Source organism: Petromyzon marinus, unplaced genomic scaffold (genome assembly GCF_048934315.1).
Source record: "Petromyzon marinus isolate PM22_M1 ecotype Great Lakes invasive population unplaced genomic scaffold, UKy_Petmar_22M1.pri1.0 PM_Scaffold_19, whole genome shotgun sequence".
NCBI lineage: Eukaryota > Metazoa > Chordata > Hyperoartia > Petromyzontiformes > Petromyzontidae > Petromyzon > Petromyzon marinus.
This window is the reverse complement of record NW_027423157.1, coordinates 1,328,885-1,349,010: the sequence shown is the minus strand read 5'-3', so window position 1 is coordinate 1,349,010 and position 20,126 is coordinate 1,328,885. Positions and strand designations below refer to the sequence as shown.

The 20,126-nt window shown below is 44.0% G+C and overlaps 1 pseudogene; it reads right to left on the bottom strand.

The window, feature by feature from the left end:
* Nucleotides 1-1,090: 1,090 nt before the first annotated feature.
* The window catches only part of LOC142922867 (exosome complex exonuclease RRP44-like), a 74,124-nt pseudogene continuing 55,088 nt past the window's right edge, over nucleotides 1,091-20,126 (bottom strand).

Genomic DNA, 20,126 nt, shown 5'->3' with positions numbered 1-20,126 from the left:
CTGGTGTGGCACGTCGTGCTCCAGCAGCAGCACCTCCGTCTCCGTCTCCTTATCCCCACATTCGCCCAGAGAGCGCACAAAATGGCCCTGCACAAGCACACCGACGATTAGCACGGTTGTCTACGTATGGTACGGAAGAAGTTCAACATGCATATGCACATACGTGGCCAATCGTCACCGGTATCCCTTTTCCACTGGTACATTGGAACCCAGACAGTGCAGATCTCTCGAAGTGTCTGTGGTCACCCACTGGCTTTTTGCCGTGTCGAACCAGAACCAAACCGTAGTATGCTGGCCCCACAAGGCATCCAAATATATCCGGGGGCCGAGCAGGGCCAGGGGCGGGGCTAGCGACACGTTAATTGTGTGACGGCAGTCAGTACACCGCGGGGACGTGGCACCACAGCGTCATCTGCACGTGCCTAGCCTTGTTCAAAGCATTGACCGTCCATGGCGTGGATCCGCTTTTGCAGTGGATAAACAACCTGCAGCCTACTAAACCGTGCCAGCCATGGTGTCGCTCGGTTGTGCAGTGGCAAATAGGTATGAAAAGCACAACCACAATGCCAACCTTGTACCTAACGTACATTATGTAGAATATTAACCGACATCTGTTTAAACAAAGATACAACCCAAAGAATACATCTTAACAATATATTTAACTTTTCACCAATTTTGTTTCTCATTGTGTTAATGGTATCGCACAAGACAAGCAATCTATACAAACCCTTCGTGGTCAAGGACGACCCACAGGAGCAGACATAACAGAGCTACTTCTAAGATCCATTGAAGTGAAATGCAGTCCAAATTGTAGGGGGGCAGTGCTTTTCCAACCACTCTGCCAATCAAAGTAATGTTCATCACATGGCAGTCAAACGCAGTAGTTTTCTCAGAGATGGAAATCAAACAATCGAAGTGCACGACCAAATTTAATATCGTTTTTGGTGCAGTTATTGGTGACTGGGCTGAGACTATCAACTTACAACACCTTAATAACCTAGGTTGAATCACAGGTGAGTTTGCCATGCTTTCAAACAAAAAAATATCACAGTGGTGCCACTTCATCCACCCTGACTTCCAATTCACCGTGTCACCGTTCGTGTTTTGGGTTCGACGGCTGTATTGCATACAGAGCCGCGTGGCCGCGCGTCAAGTGACAGAAGGATGAGCCCGACGATGCCGACCACGGGACAGACGGGTGAGGTGTCACGGCATCCGGGGCGTCACGGTGCAGTCGTACGTTCGGGTAGCGGGAGTGTCGCAGCCAGCCACCGATGGCCACCACGATGCGGTGGGCCTGCAGGGACGCTGCTTGTCTTGTCTCCACCCGCACTCGTGGCATGCGGCGGTCCGCGGGCGTGAACAGGTGGCGGGTGGCCTGCAACACGCACAAAGAGCCCCCAGTAAGGCATTCAACAAACTGTTTGGGCAAGTGCCGTCAGCACACACCTATTCAAGCTGGTACGGCAAACGACGGGGTGGGTACGGCCAGCACCATGCCCGACCGCCTTTGTCTCCACAGCGCTGATGTTTACATGCCACATCAGAGACTCATTTATGGCCGAGTCGACCTAGGGAAGGGCCCAAGACAGGTTCAGACATTTGGCGCTGTTTATTGGTTATGAGCGATAAATATAATCCAACTCGGGTCCCAGGATTCGTAGCGCAGCGCGCTAACCGCTACATCACCGCTCCCCACACGTACACACACACATGCAGATCAGCCCACCTCCTTGATTGGGCTGGGCATGAGCATGCCGCACAGCGGCCTCGAGTTCCGCTTGATGATGCCGACCACTTTGCCAGTGGGCCGACGCATCTTCCCACTTTCGGCTTTCAGCTGGAGACCAAAACAAAGGACAAACATCGTGTTGCGTAATCTAAGCAAGAGCGACGACAGCAGCAGCAGCTGGGATAGCACCGGGAGATGACAACGCAAACTCAAATGAGCACTCACCACAGTAGCGTCTCTCTCACACACTGAAATAATGAAATAACTATTTTTTTAACCAACTCACTGCATAACACAATACAATTTGGCTTGAAGGGGAAGGAGCAATCCAAAACAATAGCGCTTAACCTGCGGATGTGGTTTCATGCTGTGTCTCATCAATGTCAATAATGAGATTGACGCTTTGTTAAAATGACAAAAGATCATAGTGACGAGTCCTCCGTAAATATTTATAAGTTAAAACAGTTCTGGCGATTGATAGAATCAACCGGAACACGCCCATCAGATACCACACGTTTAAAAAAAAAACGCGTAAGCTTTTGCGACCAATATTATCTACAACAAAGGTTACCCTCTCATCTAATTCACAATTTGATGCTTAATCTCTCGATTCTTTATGATTTCACTGATTGACATTTTCTCTTACCTGCTTAGCACATCAGTCACCCTATATGTGTTTAATGTTTACGTAACGTTTTAATAAGTATAACTGTGCAATGATCAGCCTATAAATAATCTGCCCAAGCCAACTTGCACTACATGCGATTTAATATCTAACACTTTTTTATGTTTGTGCAATATTGTCGACTTTTCATAAACCACAGTTGTTTTCGTGCCAATTTCAATTAACTTCATTGCTGTACTTTATTATGTTTTGCATTTTGTCACTGTGGTATGTATGCATGTAGAACTTATTTCGCACCGTACACAGCCAACCATGCTAATCGGAGGTGCGCGGAAAGGACAACAATCTAAATACAAAAAGCAGTTCTAAAGAAATTAGTTTTCAATATAGAGGCCCCCCTGTGACCCAGGTCACTCTCGCAAATGATACGTGTCCTGATCTCTTGAGTTCTAATTAAGTTAATTAAAATAAACATTAAAAAGGAGCTCAGACCGTGGAAGCGCCACCGTGTTGAGCCTGGATATGCATAACAGGTGGTATAGGCTCTGCGCCAAAATGGCAGGCAGCAGAGCACAGTACAGCAAAATGAACTGTTGTCCTGTCCTTCTATGCTCCTGATCTATGCCCCCCCCGTTCACCAACCCGCATCGAAGTATGGTCAAATAACCCCTACGTACATACAAAAATAGTATGAAATGATTAGCACTCCTGACTTGATTTTGAAGTAATGTAATGTAAAGTCATTTAATAAACGCAAAATCAAGCTAACAGCATCTCTAATGTGGATTGTTGTCTGGTCACACGGTGTTCATTATGTTTAAGGTCTCTCTTGAAGTGGTTGAGTTTTTGTTGTTATTCTTTGTTTAAACTATATTAAAACTATAATCTTAGTTTTTTTTTTCGGTAAAGTCACGTTGAAGGGAAACAACAAAATAATAAAATATATAAAACAATAAAAAATTCTCACGACGTTTCGAACATAACTCAAACGGTCGTCTTCAGGTGTGTTGGTTTGCATACATTTATTTTTAAACGGTGCATTTATAGTTAGACGTTAACAAAGTCGTAATTAATCGCAGTAACAGTTCTATTTCCGATAGTCTGAAATCCGTTTTAGCTAAAGGTCTAAACTTTGCAGTCACACCTAAACACATACCAGTTAATGATATAATTGCCCAAGTAGACGTTGCTCTCAGGGGCCTGGGTCACATCGCTGCAGACGTAGCAAGATCTGAAATCGCTGCAACCCTCAAAAACGCTAAGATGCCAGCTAGCAACCTCAGCAAAGATGAGCGTTTTGAATTATATAAATTAAAAAAGAGGAATGATATTGTAGTCCTCTCAGCTGACAAAGGCAATGCTACTGTCATCATGGATAAAATAGAATACAACAACAAAATTAAAGAATTACTCGACGATGGTAGTTATACAAAAATAAAAAGAGATCCCACCAACAGCCTCGTCACACAAACCAACAAAATAATTTCTGATTCAACCGCATTAATTGATCAATCTAAACAGTTTTCGTTGAAACCTTCTGCTGCCAGGCCACCAAGATTATACGGCTTACCAAAAATACATAAAGTAGATACACCCCTTCGTCCCATAGTCTCTACTATCGGCTCCCCCACCTACAAACTAGCTCGTTTTTTGTCTGAAATCCTGCGTCCTTTCACTGGAAAGACCACCTCTGTGGTACAAAATTCGACTCACCTGGTATCGACAATCAAGGGTATTTCCCTGTCCCCAGACGACCTGCTTATCAGTTTTGATGTAGTTTCCTTATTCACCAAGGTTCCTGTACCTGACACCATTGCAATCATTGAAGACTTGGTTCATCAAGGACTAAACACTGAGGTACCCCCCCTGGTGAGACACTGTTTAACCAATACATACTTCACTTGGAATGGAACTTTCTACAAACAAACTGAGGGCACCCCAATGGGCTCCCCCCTTTCTCCAGTTATAGCTAACATTTTCATGGAGAAATTTGAGACTGACGCCATCCAGACTGCCACTCTGCGCCCAACCTTATGGAAGAGGTACGTGGATGACACTTTTGTCATATGGCCACATGGCCGGCTTGCTCTAGACCAATTCTTCGACCACATCAATTCCATACACCCAGCCATCAGATTTACCATGGAAGTCGAAATAGATGGCAAGATACCTTTTTTGGATGTCCTAATTAAAAAGAGACCTGATGGTTCAATGAGCCACTCTGTCTACAGGAAAGCTACCCATACGGATGCTTATCTGAAACCGGATTCCCACCACCATCCATCACAGAAGAATTATCTCATCAAGACTCTGTATCATAGAGCCCAATGCATATCCGACCAGGAACACATAAGCAGTGAACTCAAGCACGTACACCAAGCTCTTAGGGCTAATGGTTACTCCGACTATACAATCCGCAAAGCTATCACTCAAACCATGAAGAAGAACCCTCTTGAGGAGCCTTTCAAAACCATCACTTTACCCTACATTGCGGGGGTCACAAAAAAGATCTCCAAAATCCTGAATAAACACAAGATCCAGGTCCGTTTCAACACATTACATAAAATCCGTGATCTGGTTCCGTCTGTAAAAGATGTGATTCCGGACATACAATACCCTGGTGTCTACAAACTAAGTTGCCTCTGTGGTAGTAGTTACATTGGAGAAACCAAACGCCATGTCTCGGACCGCATTCGTGAACACAAAGCAGACCTTAAACACGGTAGGACCAACACCTCGGCCGTGGCAGATCATTGTTCTAATTCAGTAGGCTCACATGCCATTGACTTTTCCAAGACAGAGGTTCTTTGTAAGCCATCTGGCTTCCATGAGAGATTCGTTCATGAGGCTATCCACATATACAAGTACAGAGACAATTTCAACCGAGAAGATGGATTCTATCTTAGCAATCATTGGAAAGATTTGATAAACCATTTCAGGTCTTAATTGATTGTTCACGCTTACAGTGGCTTTCAGACAGCATACATTATAAAAAATTTCGTCTCCCCCCTCCTCTTTTCAGAATATAGATGGGCTAGTCCTAAATAAACTGCCAAATCGTTGCGCGTGGCGCTAACGTTTTTATAAATAAATAAATGCGCCGTTTAAAAATAAATTTATGCAAACCAACACACCTGAAGACGACCGTTTGAGTTATGGTCGAAACGTCGTGAGAATTTTTTTATTGTTTTATATATTTTATTATTTTGTTGTTTCCCTTCAACGTGACTTTACCGAAAAAAACTAAGAATATGAATTACTGCAGTCACGAAAGCTTTAAATCAAAATTTATATTAAAACTATTTAAAAACTATAAACTAAATAACTTTACCAGGTAAGGACCCTGAGAGCTCTATAGCTCTTTTTAAGTGACCTGGCCACAAATGATCGTTCAGTGAAGTATCTTATCACATTTGAAATTGATAGCAGCCACATACTCTAAGTGCATGTCAGATTGTAACTGTGGAGGGAAAAGCCGGAGGACCTGGAGAAAAATCCATGCGACCACGGGGAGACACGCACACTGCAGGTGTCTGGGTTTGATTTTGGTTCGGCAGTGTTGACGCTCCACTCACCACATCCTCTTCATTCTCTTCTGCAACGTCCCCTGCGACGCCCTCATCGTGCAGGACCAGCGAGGAGGGGGCAACCCAGCGCTCCTCGGGGAACATCTCCACGCACACGATGTCGTCGTGCATCGCGCGGTTTAAATGCTGCAGCCCCTGGATCAACACCTGCACGCAGACAAAAAAGATCCCCCGTATAGTCTTAACAGACCGCTGGGCCAAGTGCTGTTAGAGAGCAGCATATACAGTAAAACCTTGGATTGCGAGTAACTTGGTCTGCGAGTGTTTTACAAGACAAGCAAAATTTTTAATAAATATTAATTTGATAAACGAGCGAGGGTCTTGCAATACGAGCAGCTTTGTACTGCCGAGCGTCACGTGATCACAACTGATATACGAGTGCTTTGATATACGAGTGCTTTGGATTACAAACACGTTTCCGGAACGAATTATGCTCGCAATCCAAGGTTTTACTGTACAAGAGTTTTAATACCACGAATAAACAATTTAAAATGTAGGACTATGAGCCCATGAATCTTCTGAAACCAATGTTTTTCAGTAACATATGTTCAAGTAGGGCAATTTCTAGACTGGGTTTTTTTTTTCCAACAAAGGGCCAATGTACCTAATTGTTATTTAACGTTACATTTTGGAGGTGGAAATAGACCATTCATTTTGTTAACAAAGTAGTCACAACCATCATTAGACCTCCTTTGCCAGTACCAAAATATAATAGGGTTTTTCCCCTTTTTTCTGGCAACAAAACTGAAACCTCTTACAAGGAATCAGGTGTGCATTAACCACAATACTTGTGGTCAAAATGCAAACAAAAACACACTGATAATATTTGCAATATATGCGTACGCCTTTTGGCGTCCTCTGGTCTCGCACCAATTGGGTCGAGGCTCAAAAGAAAGCCGTCCCTGGTGTGAACCAATCAGTCTCAAGGACAATGCATATATTATCATAGTGTGTTTTTTGTTTGCATTTTGACCACAAGTATTGTGGTTAATGCACACATGATTCCTTGTAAAAGGTTTCAGTTTTGTTGCCAGAAAAAAAAGGGAAAAACCCTATTATTAAAGTAGTCACAATTAACGTATATACTGTAGTTGTGGTGGCGTAGCTATCGAGTGTGCAGGCAGTGCAACTGCACCAAGACTCACAGGCCGGGGGGGCAGGAGCCAGGCTATGACACCTACGTAGGGTGCAAAAGACGTTCAAAATACAAATATTTTAGCCCAGTAGCTCTTAACCTTTACTGCAGCCTTGCAGTAAAGGTTAAGAGCTACTGCTCATGCCAAGAACGCTATGCCACTGCTTCATTATAAATTTGTTTTTAAAACTCACACAGATACGATCGGACAGCATTGTTCCTTCCAGACGCAGGCTTGTGAAACGTGTACCTCTTTATCACTGTCACCGTCCCCTCGCACCCTCAGAGTCCCCTCCAGGTAATTCTCACGACTCGCAAGGAAGGTTCCCTGGACAAACCGGCCGGAGCGCACACCTTGCTGCAGCTGGGACAGCGGGAGATGTTCGGGGAAGATTACCCGGGACTCCACCACATCCTGCACACGTACACAGCAACCGCCATCACATAACGAGACGAAGGATCCAGTCTGATTTATCTCAGAGCAGTACGGCCATCCGTGTTAGAGAACGTTCCACAAAAGCGGATATCATAGAGCTACCTCTAGAGTTTCACCCTTCCGTCTCTGCTTTTTGGTAAATATGCCACGTTATAAATCTAGGATTTATTTGATTGATTGACCATTGATGGTGAGGATGAGACGTTCTAAACGGGAGCTGTTTAACACGTGTTCTTTTGCGACCAATATTATCCATAATAAAGGTTTTTTGGGTAAGAGCGCGTAAATGTGCGTAGTTAACCCGGCACAGACAATTAGTAAGGTTTGTTACGTAAAACAAAACGTGTAAATTAGTTACTACTGCAGCACGCCAGTGTATTGGAGAGTAAACCCACAACACTTACAAATCGAGTATATCGTTTCCCTGGCGATTACAACCAGCGAAACGTCGTACTCAGCGCAAGGCAAGTGTCCCTTTCTTCAGTGAGGCAGCTGGATGCAACGCGGAAGTGAGGGGTCGGACAAGGGTACAGGCCCGCACCATAAATATGAGGGGGGCGGCAGAGCTGATGCACGCATACGGAGTCTCACCTGCTCCGAGGCCAGTGCCAGACGGTCAATCAACTCAGGGTTGTCCAGCAAGCTGCGCACGTATTCCTCCACTGGGGGTACACAGACACGCGCAGATAAACGCAGAAATTATAATTGGCGACACGATTTACCGGACGATTTAGAGTGCCACCCAAAATGTAAATGTGTTACTTTTCAAGTCATGCCTGCTGGATTTATTAATTTTCCTGTTTAACTGAAGCACTGTTTAACAAGAGGCACTACAGACTTGATTCAAAGCTTTCGTGACTGCAGGAATTACTCTATGTTTTTTTTCGGTAAAGTCACGTATAAATAAGAAATAATAAAATAACATAATAGCGTACGACGTTTCGGTTGCAACACAAGCAGCCATCATCAGGTACAGAAGAGCTAAATTTACGAGAGAGAGGAAACACATAACCCCATATGTATATACAGACACACAAGTAGGGGGAAACTAACACAGATACAACAGGGGACACAGAGAGAGAAGCATACCAAACAAACAGTATTTAGCAAAATTTGGAAACCATATAAAGCAACACAGACGGTCGGTCAAAACACAATTAACGCATAGTCTGGTTGATTACGCTATTACAAAGATTGATGAACTGCAAGTTAAGTATGAAATTTTGTGGTGGGTCCACACACTAATCATAATAATAGGTAACAGTAGAAATGAGTAACACTGGTCAGGTATAGTGGCTGCTGTTATAGATGTGACCTTGGTAAATAAATAAAAAATACATTTTGATTTAAAGCTTTCGTGACTGCAGGCATTCATATTCTTGGTTCTTTCGGTAAAGTCACGTAGAAGGAATGATTGATTGCTTGTGTTGCAGTCGAAACGTCGTGAGAATTGTATTGTTTTATATTTTTATTATTTATCTTCTACGAGACTTTACCGAAAGAACCAAGAAAATAAAAAATAGTTTAGTATTTTTTTTTATCATTGGTGTGGTCCCCTTATGCACCACGGGTCACACCTGATTGGGCTCTCACCTAGTTCAGGAGCAATGATTTTCCTACCTTACCAGTTGAGGTGAGGAAGGTGAAGTGAGAAGTAAAATTGCCTGACCTCACCTGGTAGAGGAGGACAAATCTGTCTCTCACCTGATTCAGGAACCCCTCATCCATATGATGAAGTGGTGCTGGACACCTGTGAAAAAGAGCTTTATAGCTCATCGGATTGATCCAGGAAAAATATTCAGATTATGATGCTGCCATAATGTGACGGTTATCACACTGGGCTTGGCAACCCAAATGCCGCCGGTTCATCCTCCAAGCGCGGCAGGTGATTGAACCGTTTCTTAAATCCCCCCTCACTGGCCCTGCCGTTGTCCACTCAGCACTGTCAATGGGTAGTCCATCGGCAGGTCGTGTGTGGTGGGATAAAATGTGGGTTACTCCCACCTCTTCCAAACGTCTGGCTCAACAACATATCCTCCAGAAGGGAGCTTGCAGTGGCACGAGCCAATATATTTTCAGGGCTGCCTGCACCTTAACCTTCAACCTTTTAGAGTGAGATGGTGGTTTGAGTGAGATGGTGGTTTGAGTGAGATGGTGGTTTGAGTGAGTTGGTGGTTTGTGTGAGATGGTGGTGGTTTGAGTGAGATGGTGGTTTGAGTGAGATGGTGGTGGTTTGAGTGAGTTGGTGGTTTGAGTGAGTTGGTGGTTTCAGTGAGATGGTGGTTTGAGTGAGATGGTGGTTTGAGTGAGATGGTGGTTTGAGTGAGTTGGTGGTTTGAGATGGTGGTTTGAGATAGTGGTTTGAGTGAGTTGGTGGTTTGAGTGAGATGGTGATGGTTTGAGTGAGTTGGTGGTTTGAGTGAGATGGTGGGTTGAGTGAGTTGATGGTTGAGTGAGTTGGTGGTTTGAGTGAGATGGTGGGTTGAGTGAGTTGATGGTTGAGTGAGTTGGTGGTTTGAGTGAGAGTGAGTTGGTGATTTGAGTGAGATTGAGTTGGTGGTTGAGTGCGTGAACGGGTGAGTTTGTGAGCATAAGATGTCCTAAACTATTCATATATAGTGACGCTTATACACCTCACCTGGCTGTTTGTACTGGTTGGCAAGGTAAAAATTGTAAATTTAAGAAAATTGCGCCACTGTTTCAAACGCTGCGATGGGAAAACGAACCAGTAACTTCTGGATTGCAAGTTCAGAGTGCAAACCGCCCGTTACTTCAGGGTAGCATTTCTCATAACCGCCACTGATTTTTTTTATTGTTCACCTCTGCTTGCGAGCACACTGTACACTTAACTAACTCTGCAGATGTAAAACCCAGAGTGTGTGCCCACTCATGCACCTCTTACCTCTTGCTGACACCGCATGCATGATGCACGAGTACTGTCTGGGTTTTTTGGGCCGGGGAGAAGGGGAGCCCCATGGGGTGGACTCCGGGGGGTTGTAGCCTGGAATCTGTGACAGCGGACACACAAGATGGCACAAGCGTACAACAAAGATGAAGATCACCCAAATAAGCCTTAACAGACTGTGCTGCTGTTAGGCGGCGTGGCCCACGAGGAGGTGGGTGGCCAGCACTACGCGCATGCAGCCACCTCTGTCTCCCCAGTGCTCATGTCTACACACTGCACCAGGTACTCATTTAAGACAGAGTTTACCTAGGATAGGGACAACACCGGTTGAGATAAGGCAGACTGTCTGCCTCAGCAGCTGTCCCCCTCTCTTTTTTTCTTCCTGATGACAAAAGCTTGTGTTGTGATCGAAACGTCGTAGTTTTTTGTTATTTTTGGTTATTTCATTTGAACCTATTTACATGACGTTACCGAAAGACCCAAAGAATGTCTTCCTGCAGTTACAAAAGCTTTAAGTCAAGATTTATTATTACATTTGTTTACTGTGCAAAAACTCAAGACTTCTTCATGAGGGTCCTGCGAAGTTTTTGCTGTCACTGTGTAGTCCCAATTGAGTAATTTGCAGGTGATTTTTCAGTATTGGGATGTTTTGCCCAATGCCAGACTCGTTGTATTGGGTATTTTTTTTTTACTATGGGAGGAAATTCGAGAACGCGGAGGAGACCCAGAAGAGGGGGAGAACATACAATCTTCACACACTCACACATTCACGCTAACTCACTCGCTCACACACTCACTCAAACACTCCATTGCACTTACACACTCTGACGAACAGGGGGAGAGAAGATGACAACTCCACGTCGAAACGTGCCCGAGTCGGGAATCAAACCCAGCTTTCTTGCTGCAAGGCGCAAGGGTTACTTACCTATGTGCCACCATGCCGCCCATGGCGATTCGTAAACTACATCAATACCAGTTTCCATGGACTGGGGGTAGCTGCCCCTGTGCAGCCACAGCCTTGCAAGCGGGCTTTACCCTGCCAAGTGGGTTTGTGATGAATATTAGGCAGCTTCCCCAATGGAATAATTTGCGAGTAAATTTCTCAAATTTGGATAATTACACCACACAACACTTGGCCGACTCTCTTTTTCGAATCATGTACGTGTTCGCTCTAACAGTGTCTACTGCGAAGTAGACCGCGGTATTAACCAGAGCGACCACCGACTTGATTTCAGTGTTAAATATTATAGACGGTACATTATACACTAAATACAACTTAAAAAATGACAATACTGCACGTATATACATCACTCCATTCAGAGTCTTCGAGATTGGATTGGTAAGTAAGGCACAGTAAATAGGTTACATTTTACAGTAAGATATTAATTTTTTTGTATTTGTATGTTTATTCATACCAATTTCATATAGTAAACTAATTTAAAAGACAAAAACATTCACAACATTTAAAAACATAATGTTATGCAAGAATGTGCAAAAAAATTGCTATTTCAAATTATTATGTAGTGAATATCTGGCGTTGTTAAAAAATGTGGCATCCCCTTCCCCCCCGTAGCCGCCGAATAATCGATGATCTACTATAGATACTCTATAGTTAGGGCATTTCTGAATCGTCCGGGCTTCCTTGTGCGCCGCAGGCTGGGACGCGTCGTCGTCTGAGAGAGAAGCGATCGTGAGCGACTCTACTCCATCCGGGGTGGACAACCTCCCGAGCTTCTTGGAGCAGGTCGCGAGCGGTATGGCCTTCCTCGCTCACAAGAACGTGAGTCGCGAGAGGAGTGAATCAGCAGTGAGCCTCTCTCCTCGGTTAAAAGAGTGGTGGAACATAATGATGAAAATACGTGATGATTTTAACCTGTCTCTGTGTCTCTCTGTATGTGTCTCCGTGCCTGTCTGTCTCTATCCCTACAGGGCCATGACCATCTTTAAGAACCTCCGGAAATTCACCTCTGTGTTTCAATTTGACCATGTGTGACTGCGCGTGTTTAACTGTCTTGATTTGAAGCCCTCGTCGAGGAGGCCGCTCTCCGATCTTACATTTACATGCTAATTTCTCACATTAACATCACTAGCCCCGCCCACTTCTTTATGACCCTAGGGCTACACCCATTTCAAACCTTTTAAAACAGTCTGCCTCAGCAGCAGATCATGCTTTCCCACCTGATGAAGGACGCTTGTGTTGCGCCCGAAACGTCGTGATTTATTTTATTTTATACCTACGTTACTTTACCGAAGAACCAAAGAGTATGTTTAACTGTGTCTCTGTGACTGTGCGTGTTTACCTGTGTCTCAGAAAGTGACTGTGTCTGTGGTGCACGTCATTGTTGCCCTTAATGTGTCTGTCTGGGTGGCGAGTGGTTGCTGAGAGGTTAGTTCACTGCGGTACGAACCCAATGGCCAGAGTTCGCTTCCCGCTCACGGCCAACACCAGTGCCAATTATCTGAACCGGTCTTGGGCCTCCCCAGGTGGACTCAAATGAGTACCTGGTGCGGTGTGTAAACATCTACACTGGGGAGACAAAGGCGGCCAGGCGTGGTGCTGGGCACCCACCCCATCGTGGACCGTGGTCGACCTTCACAGAAGTTGCCCCAAGTTTGTTGAAGGCCACACAAGGAATTTTTTTCTTTTTTTTAGTGCATCCACCGCGACCTGGCTGCGAGGAATTTGCTGGTAACGCATGGACACATCGCCAAGATTTGCGACTTTGGGCTGGCACGGGACTTCCAGACTGACCCCAACTACGTGGTGAAGGTCAATGTGAGTCCTTCACCTTACTTAGCATCATCAGCATCATTATCAGTATCGCCAATGTCATCACCATCATCGGGATAGAAGGCCCATCACTTTAATTGTACTCAATGTTTTTATTTTATTTTGCACAGCCCCTAAGAAAAAAATAGTGGGGGGTGCTGCCACACACGGTGGTGCAATGGCTCTCCCACCCTGGACTTGCAATCCAGAGGTCGGCAATTGGATTCAATCTCCCTGCTCTGCCGACAGTTCAAAATATGGGGCAATTTCACAAATCCCCTTCCTCCTCCCCCCCCCCCATGTGGTACACGGGGTAACTGGCCCAGAATAACAACCTGTGGTGGTGACCACCAGGCTAACTACACTAATTACAACATGACTAGCTACGACAGAACGGCACCACAGCTCGGGTCTCAGTCCACGTGTTGGAGACTCGGTAGAACGTAGACGTAGACAAAGGTTCTTCAGGATGAACAACAATGCCGGTCCCTCTGGGGGACCCGGCTTATATTCTCTGTGGCGTGGCTGGCTCCGCCCTTGGCCACGACCACCTTCTAGAATCATCGAGCAGCAGGATCTGGACCCCGACCACGTGACCACCCCTAGACCCCACTTGGGGCCCCTTTATACACTTAACCGGTCACGTGTCCTCTCGGGTCAACCAGAGTGCCATGGCATTTAGTAACCCGTTTCCTACGGCCGGCACTCCCACACCCTATCCTGTTGGATTGGCACTGCACGCCAAGCGTGATGCCATCCAGCGGGATCAATCAGCGCTGACCGAGCCCCTCTAGGGCCGGTACTACACCCACACGAGAGTGGTATCTGCGATGTCAATACACCGCACGCCGTGCCTCTCTAGGGCCGGCACTACACAGTGACATCCCGTGATGTCACTACACATTTAACCCTTCAGGGTAGTGGAGGGCTAAATGACGCTAATTTGGCAAGATGAATGTGACCTGACGCAAAAAACGTATGACGGATCGCGATGCATCGGCCTGAGCTGAATTTACTGAACGTATTGTTGTTGTGCTTGTGGCCATGCGGTCATGTCCATTAGGTGCCTCTGCCTGTAAAGTGGATGTCTTCAGAAAGCATGTTCCATGGGCTCTACAAGGTGCAGAGCGACGTGTGGTCATACGGTATGCTACTGTGAGAAATCTTATATTTTGCTGAGACAAACTTTCACTTGCCACAAACATTCGGGGCCCTGAGTAGAGAAGATCCTCACAGCAGACAACGATTGTAGTCTTATCTTACACTATGATTTTTAATTGCGTAAAGTTCAGATTTAAAGCTTTCGTGACTGCAGGGATTCATCTTCTTGGTTCTTTCGGTAAAGTAACGTAGAATGGAAAAAAAAAACGTAATAAAAAATAAAATTTTCACGACGTTTCGGCCACAACACAAGTAGCCTTTCAAGTGAAGGAACAGAACTGTCGGGACGACAGCACTTCAATGACTGCTGCTAAGATTCGCAGTGTCGTTTAAACTTGGTGGGAGAGGTAAAGCGCCTTGACAAAGGAGTTTACATATCAAACAGGATAATTTAGCATTGAAATAGCTGCGTTAAAGTGTTGGATCAGCAGGGTGTTAAAGTCAGAAATTAGCATGTAACTGGGAGATTAGCATGATGTTAATGTGAGGGATTAGCATGTGACTGGTCACGGAAATAGCTATGTTAAAGTCAAAGTTTCCATCTCAACAGAGGCATTTAGTATATGGATGCTAAAGGACTGCAACTACCCAACTATCATACAATAAACCGATGTGAAAAAAAACTAAGTAGAAACTTCATCAATATAATAAATGTACTCAATATATTCTTCAATAAATTGAGCTATAAACATAAAGTAACTGGGTATACACTACACTATCTAATGAATACCATATAGTAAACTAATACAAAAACTAAAATACAAACTACATCAATGTTATCAATAAACTCTATATACTCTCCATCAGCTGAGCTACTAACAATAAGTCGTTATACATTACAATGCCATATGGCGAAAAAAAAGGGTGGCGGTTTTTTCCTTCTTTCCAACGTTAGCACCACGGAGAGCGACGAGCCTCGTTCAGACGGACGAGTCCATCCATGCTCGGAACGGAGGAGGGGGGAGAAACAGCCACGATGTGCTGCTCTGTCCTGTGTTGCATTACAACCATGCCATAAACTAGACTACTATACATTCTAATGTTATACCTTGCAATCTAAACTACATTGTATAATATCGTATACACAGCCCAATGTAAGCTCGAACATTATGCATTATATTGATATGTCTCCAAATAAACTTTTTCCTACATTACACAACTATACACCGTAATATACACTACCATAGACAAACCCACCCTTGAATTATACAATGCGTTACTTTAGACTATCCTATACTTTAGACTGTAAAATATTAGACTTGTAATATTACACTATGTATTATTCTACCAACCCTACTGTATACCACACAGCTGTATATTCACTATAAAATTACAATACTATATATTGCCTTATGAATTATGTTAAACATTACAATGTTATACTATTTATTATTATATAACATGCTATAAACCAGGGGTGTCCAAACTACGGCCCGCGGGCCAACTGCGGCCCGCCATCCATTTTTAATTGGCCCGTATCAAAGTTTAAAAATATAATGGACTATGGCCCACTGTATTGCATTTCTTAATTTAAACACTAGATGGCGCTATTGTCTTGAACAAGGCAGCGTCTCCACAAAGCAAGCAATCGAAGAAAACATTTGCTCAGGGTCACCAGAAATGCCGGAACCGAAGAGACGCAAGGTTTCAAGCGAGTGCAGAAAATTTCAGACTCGGTGAAAAATGAATTTTTTTTCATAGAAACCAAGGGGAAGTGTGTTTGTTTGATTTGTAATGAGAGTGTTGCCGTGATGAAAGAGTACAATGTACGACGGCATTATGAAACGAAACATCAGACCTTCACGTCCTACACTGGCGCCGAGCGGAGAGAGAAGGTAAAGCAAATGGCAAGCTAGCCTGCTAACGCAGCAGCAGGGTTTTTTTTCCGTGCTAACAAAGCTCAAGAAAATGCAACAATAGCCAGCAATGAAGTAGCTCAACTCATTGCCCTACACGGGAAACCTTTCTCAGACGGTGACTTCATTAAACAGTGCCTCACTAAAGTCGTGGGAATGTGCCTGGAGAAAATGCAGGATTTTAACGATGTTAGTATGTCCAGAAATAAGGTTGTGCGGCGAATTGAAGACTTGTCGGCTAACTTAAAACAGCAAGTGTCAGATAAAGCTTGTGCTTTCGATTTTTACTCGATTGCATGTGATGAGAGCACAGATGCCACGGACACTGCACGGCTGTTAATTTTTTTGCGGGGAGTTGATGAGAATTTTTGCATTACGGAGGAACTGCTTGATCTTCGGAGTCTAAAGGGGACAACAACTAGGAAGGACATGTTTGAAGCTGTGTCAGATTCAATTAACCAGGCTGGACTTAAATGGGACAAGCTGTGTGGAATTACAACGGATGGGGATCCAGCAATGACAGGCGAGCGCAAAGGAATGGCTTCTATGGTGAGTGCCAAGGTGCAGGAGAGCGGAGGTGAGACTGTTAAAATGCACTGTATCATCTACCAAGAAGCCCTCTGTGCCAAGATAATCCAGCTTGGCGATGTGATGAACACAATTGTGAAAAATGTCAAAAAAAATTATGGCCCGAGGGCTTTACCACAGAGAATTGCAAGCGTTCCTCTCTGATGTCGATGCTGAATACGGGGACCTACTCTACCATTCTCAAGTGCGCTGGCTCAGTCGCGGCTCCATGCTGCAGCGGTTTTATTCCCTGAGATCAAATATCGACAAGTTGTTGAAAGAAAAGGGCAGACCTCTCCATGAGATCAGTGACCCTTTATGGTTGGCAGGCCTGGCTTTTTTAGTTGATCTCACTGATCATCTCAACACCCCGAACAAGAGACTACAAATTTTGATTTAAAGCTTTCGTGACTGCAGTAATTCATATTCTTAGTTTTTTCGGTAAAGTCACGTTGAAGAGAAACAACAAAATAACAAAATATATATAAAACAATAAAAAATTCTCACGACGTTTCGACCATAACTCAAACGGTCATCATCAGGTGTGTCGGTTTGCATAAATTTATTTTGAAAACGGCATATTTATTTATATATATATAAAAATAATAACGTTTGCGTCACGCGCAGCGATTGGCAGTTTGCCCAGGACTAGTCCATCTATTTTTTGAAAAGAGGAGGGGGGAGACGAAATTTGTTTGTATGTATGCTGTCTGAAAGCCACTGTAAGCGTGAACAATCAATCAAGAACTGAAATGATTTATCAAATCTTTCCAATGATTGCTAAGATAGAATCCATCTTCTCGGTTGAAATTGTCTCTGTGCTTGTATATGTGGATAGCCTCATGAACGAATCTCTCATGGAAGCCAGATGGCTTACAAAGAACCTCCGTCTTGGAAAAGTCAATGGCATGTGAGCCTACTGAATTAGAACAATGATCTGCTACGGCCGAGGTGTTGGTCCTACCGTGTTTAAGGTCTGCTTTATGTTCACGAATGCGGTCCGAGATATGGCGTTTGGTTTCTCCAATGTAACTACTACCACAGAGGCAACTTAGTTTGTAGACACCAGGGTATTGTATGTCCGGAATCACATCTTTTACAGACGGAACCAGATCACGGATTTTATGTAATGTGTTGAAACGGACCTGGATCTTGTGTTTATTCAAGGGTATTTCCCTGTCCCCAGACGACCTGCTTGTCAGTTTTGATGTAGTTTCCTTATTCACCAAGGTTCCTGTACCTGACACCATTGCAATCATTGAAGACTTGGTTCATCAAGGACTAAACACTGAGGTACCCCCCCTGGTGAGACACTGTTTAACCAATACATACTTCACTTGGAATGGAACTTTCTACAAACAAACTGAGGGCACCCCAATGGGCTCCCCCCTTTCTCCAGTTATAGCTAACATTTTCATGGAGAAATTTGAGACTGACGCCATCCAGACTGCCACTCTGCGCCCAACCTTATGGAAGAGGTACGTGGATGACACTTTTGTCATCTGGCCACATGGCCGGCCTGCTCTAGACCAATTCTTCGACCACATCAATTCCATACACCCAGCCATCAGATTTACCATGGAAGTCGAAATAGATGGCAAGATACCTTTTTTGGATGTCCTAATTAAAAAGAGACCTGATGATTCAATGAGCCACTCTGTCTACAGGAAAGCTACCCATACGGATGCTTATCTGAAACCGGATTCCCACCACCATCCATCACAGAAGAATTCTCTCATCAAGACTCTGTATCATAGAGCCCAATGCATATCCGACCAGGAACACATAAGCAGTGAACTCAAGCACGTACACCAAGCTCTTAGGGCTAATGGTTACTCCGACTATACAATCCGCAAAGCTATCACTCAAACCATGAAGAAGAACCCTCTTGAGGAGCCTTTCAAAACCATCACTTTACCCTACATTGCTGGGATCACAAAAAAGATCTCCAAAATCTTGAATAAACACAAGATCCAGGTCCGTTTCAACACATTACATAAAATCCGTGATCTGGTTCCGTCTGTAAAAGATGTGATTCCGGACATACAATACCCTGGTGTCTACAAACTAAGTTGCCTCTGTGGTAGTAGTTACATTGGAGAAACCAAACGCCATATCTCGGACCGCATTCGTGAACATAAAGCAGACCTTAAACACGGTAGGACCAACACCTCGGCCGTAGCAGATCATTGTTCTAATTCAGTAGGCTCACATGCCATTGACTTTTCCAAGACGGAGGTTCTTTGTAAGCCATCTGGCTTCCATGAGAGATTCGTTCATGAGGCTATCCACATATACAAGCACAGAGACAATTTCAACCGAGAAGATGGATTCTATCTTAGCAATCATTGGAAAGATTTGATAAATCATTTCAGTTCTTGATTGATTGTTCACGCTTACAGTGGCTTTCAGACAGCATACATAAAAACAAATTTCGTCTCCCCCCTCCTCTTTTCAAAAAATAGATGGACTAGTCCTGGGCAAACTGCCAATCGCTGCGCGTGACGCAAACGTTATTATTTTTTTTATATATAAATAAATATGCCGTTTTCAAAATAAATTTATGCAAACCGACACACCTGATGATGACCGTTTGAGTTATGGTCGAAACGTCGTGAGAATTTTTTATTGTTTTATATATATTTTGTTATTTTGTTGTTTCTCTTCAACGTGACTTTACTGAAAAAACTAAGAATATGAATTACTGCAGTCACGAAAGCTTTAAATCAAAATTTAATCGCCTCTACGGGGAGGGTTTTCACATAACTTTAAGATCCTTCAACAAACTCCGGGATAAGAAAGCTCAGCTGATCGAGTCTCTCACCTTCCTGAAGAGATGCCGCGACTCTGGGGTAATACCAATCGCATTTACACTCACCTCTGCTACTGTAACTTCTTCTAATGCGAAACGAATTCTTTTCAAAACTAGCTTAGCTCTTATCTCAGAAAAAATCAGACTTATACGCACAGAACTAGATCAGTTAGACAAGACACTCTACAAATCACACTTATCATTGACGGCAATAATGTCCACATCGGATTGGGAACATGTAGACAATATGACTGCCTCTTCAGCTGCTACTATGTCGACCAAATGTAAGGAAAACCTGATTTCCAAATTTAACCTCCTCTTCAACAAAAGACCGGACCCACACACCAAAAAGTTAGACGTTAATAAAGTCGTAATTAATCGCAGTAACAGTTCTATTTCCGATGGTCTGAAATCCGTTTTAGCTAAAGGTCTAAACTTTGCAGTCACACCTAAACACATACCAGTTAATGATATAATTGCCCAAGTAGACGTTGCTCTCAGGGGCCTGGGTCACATCGCTGCAGACGTAGCAAGATCTGA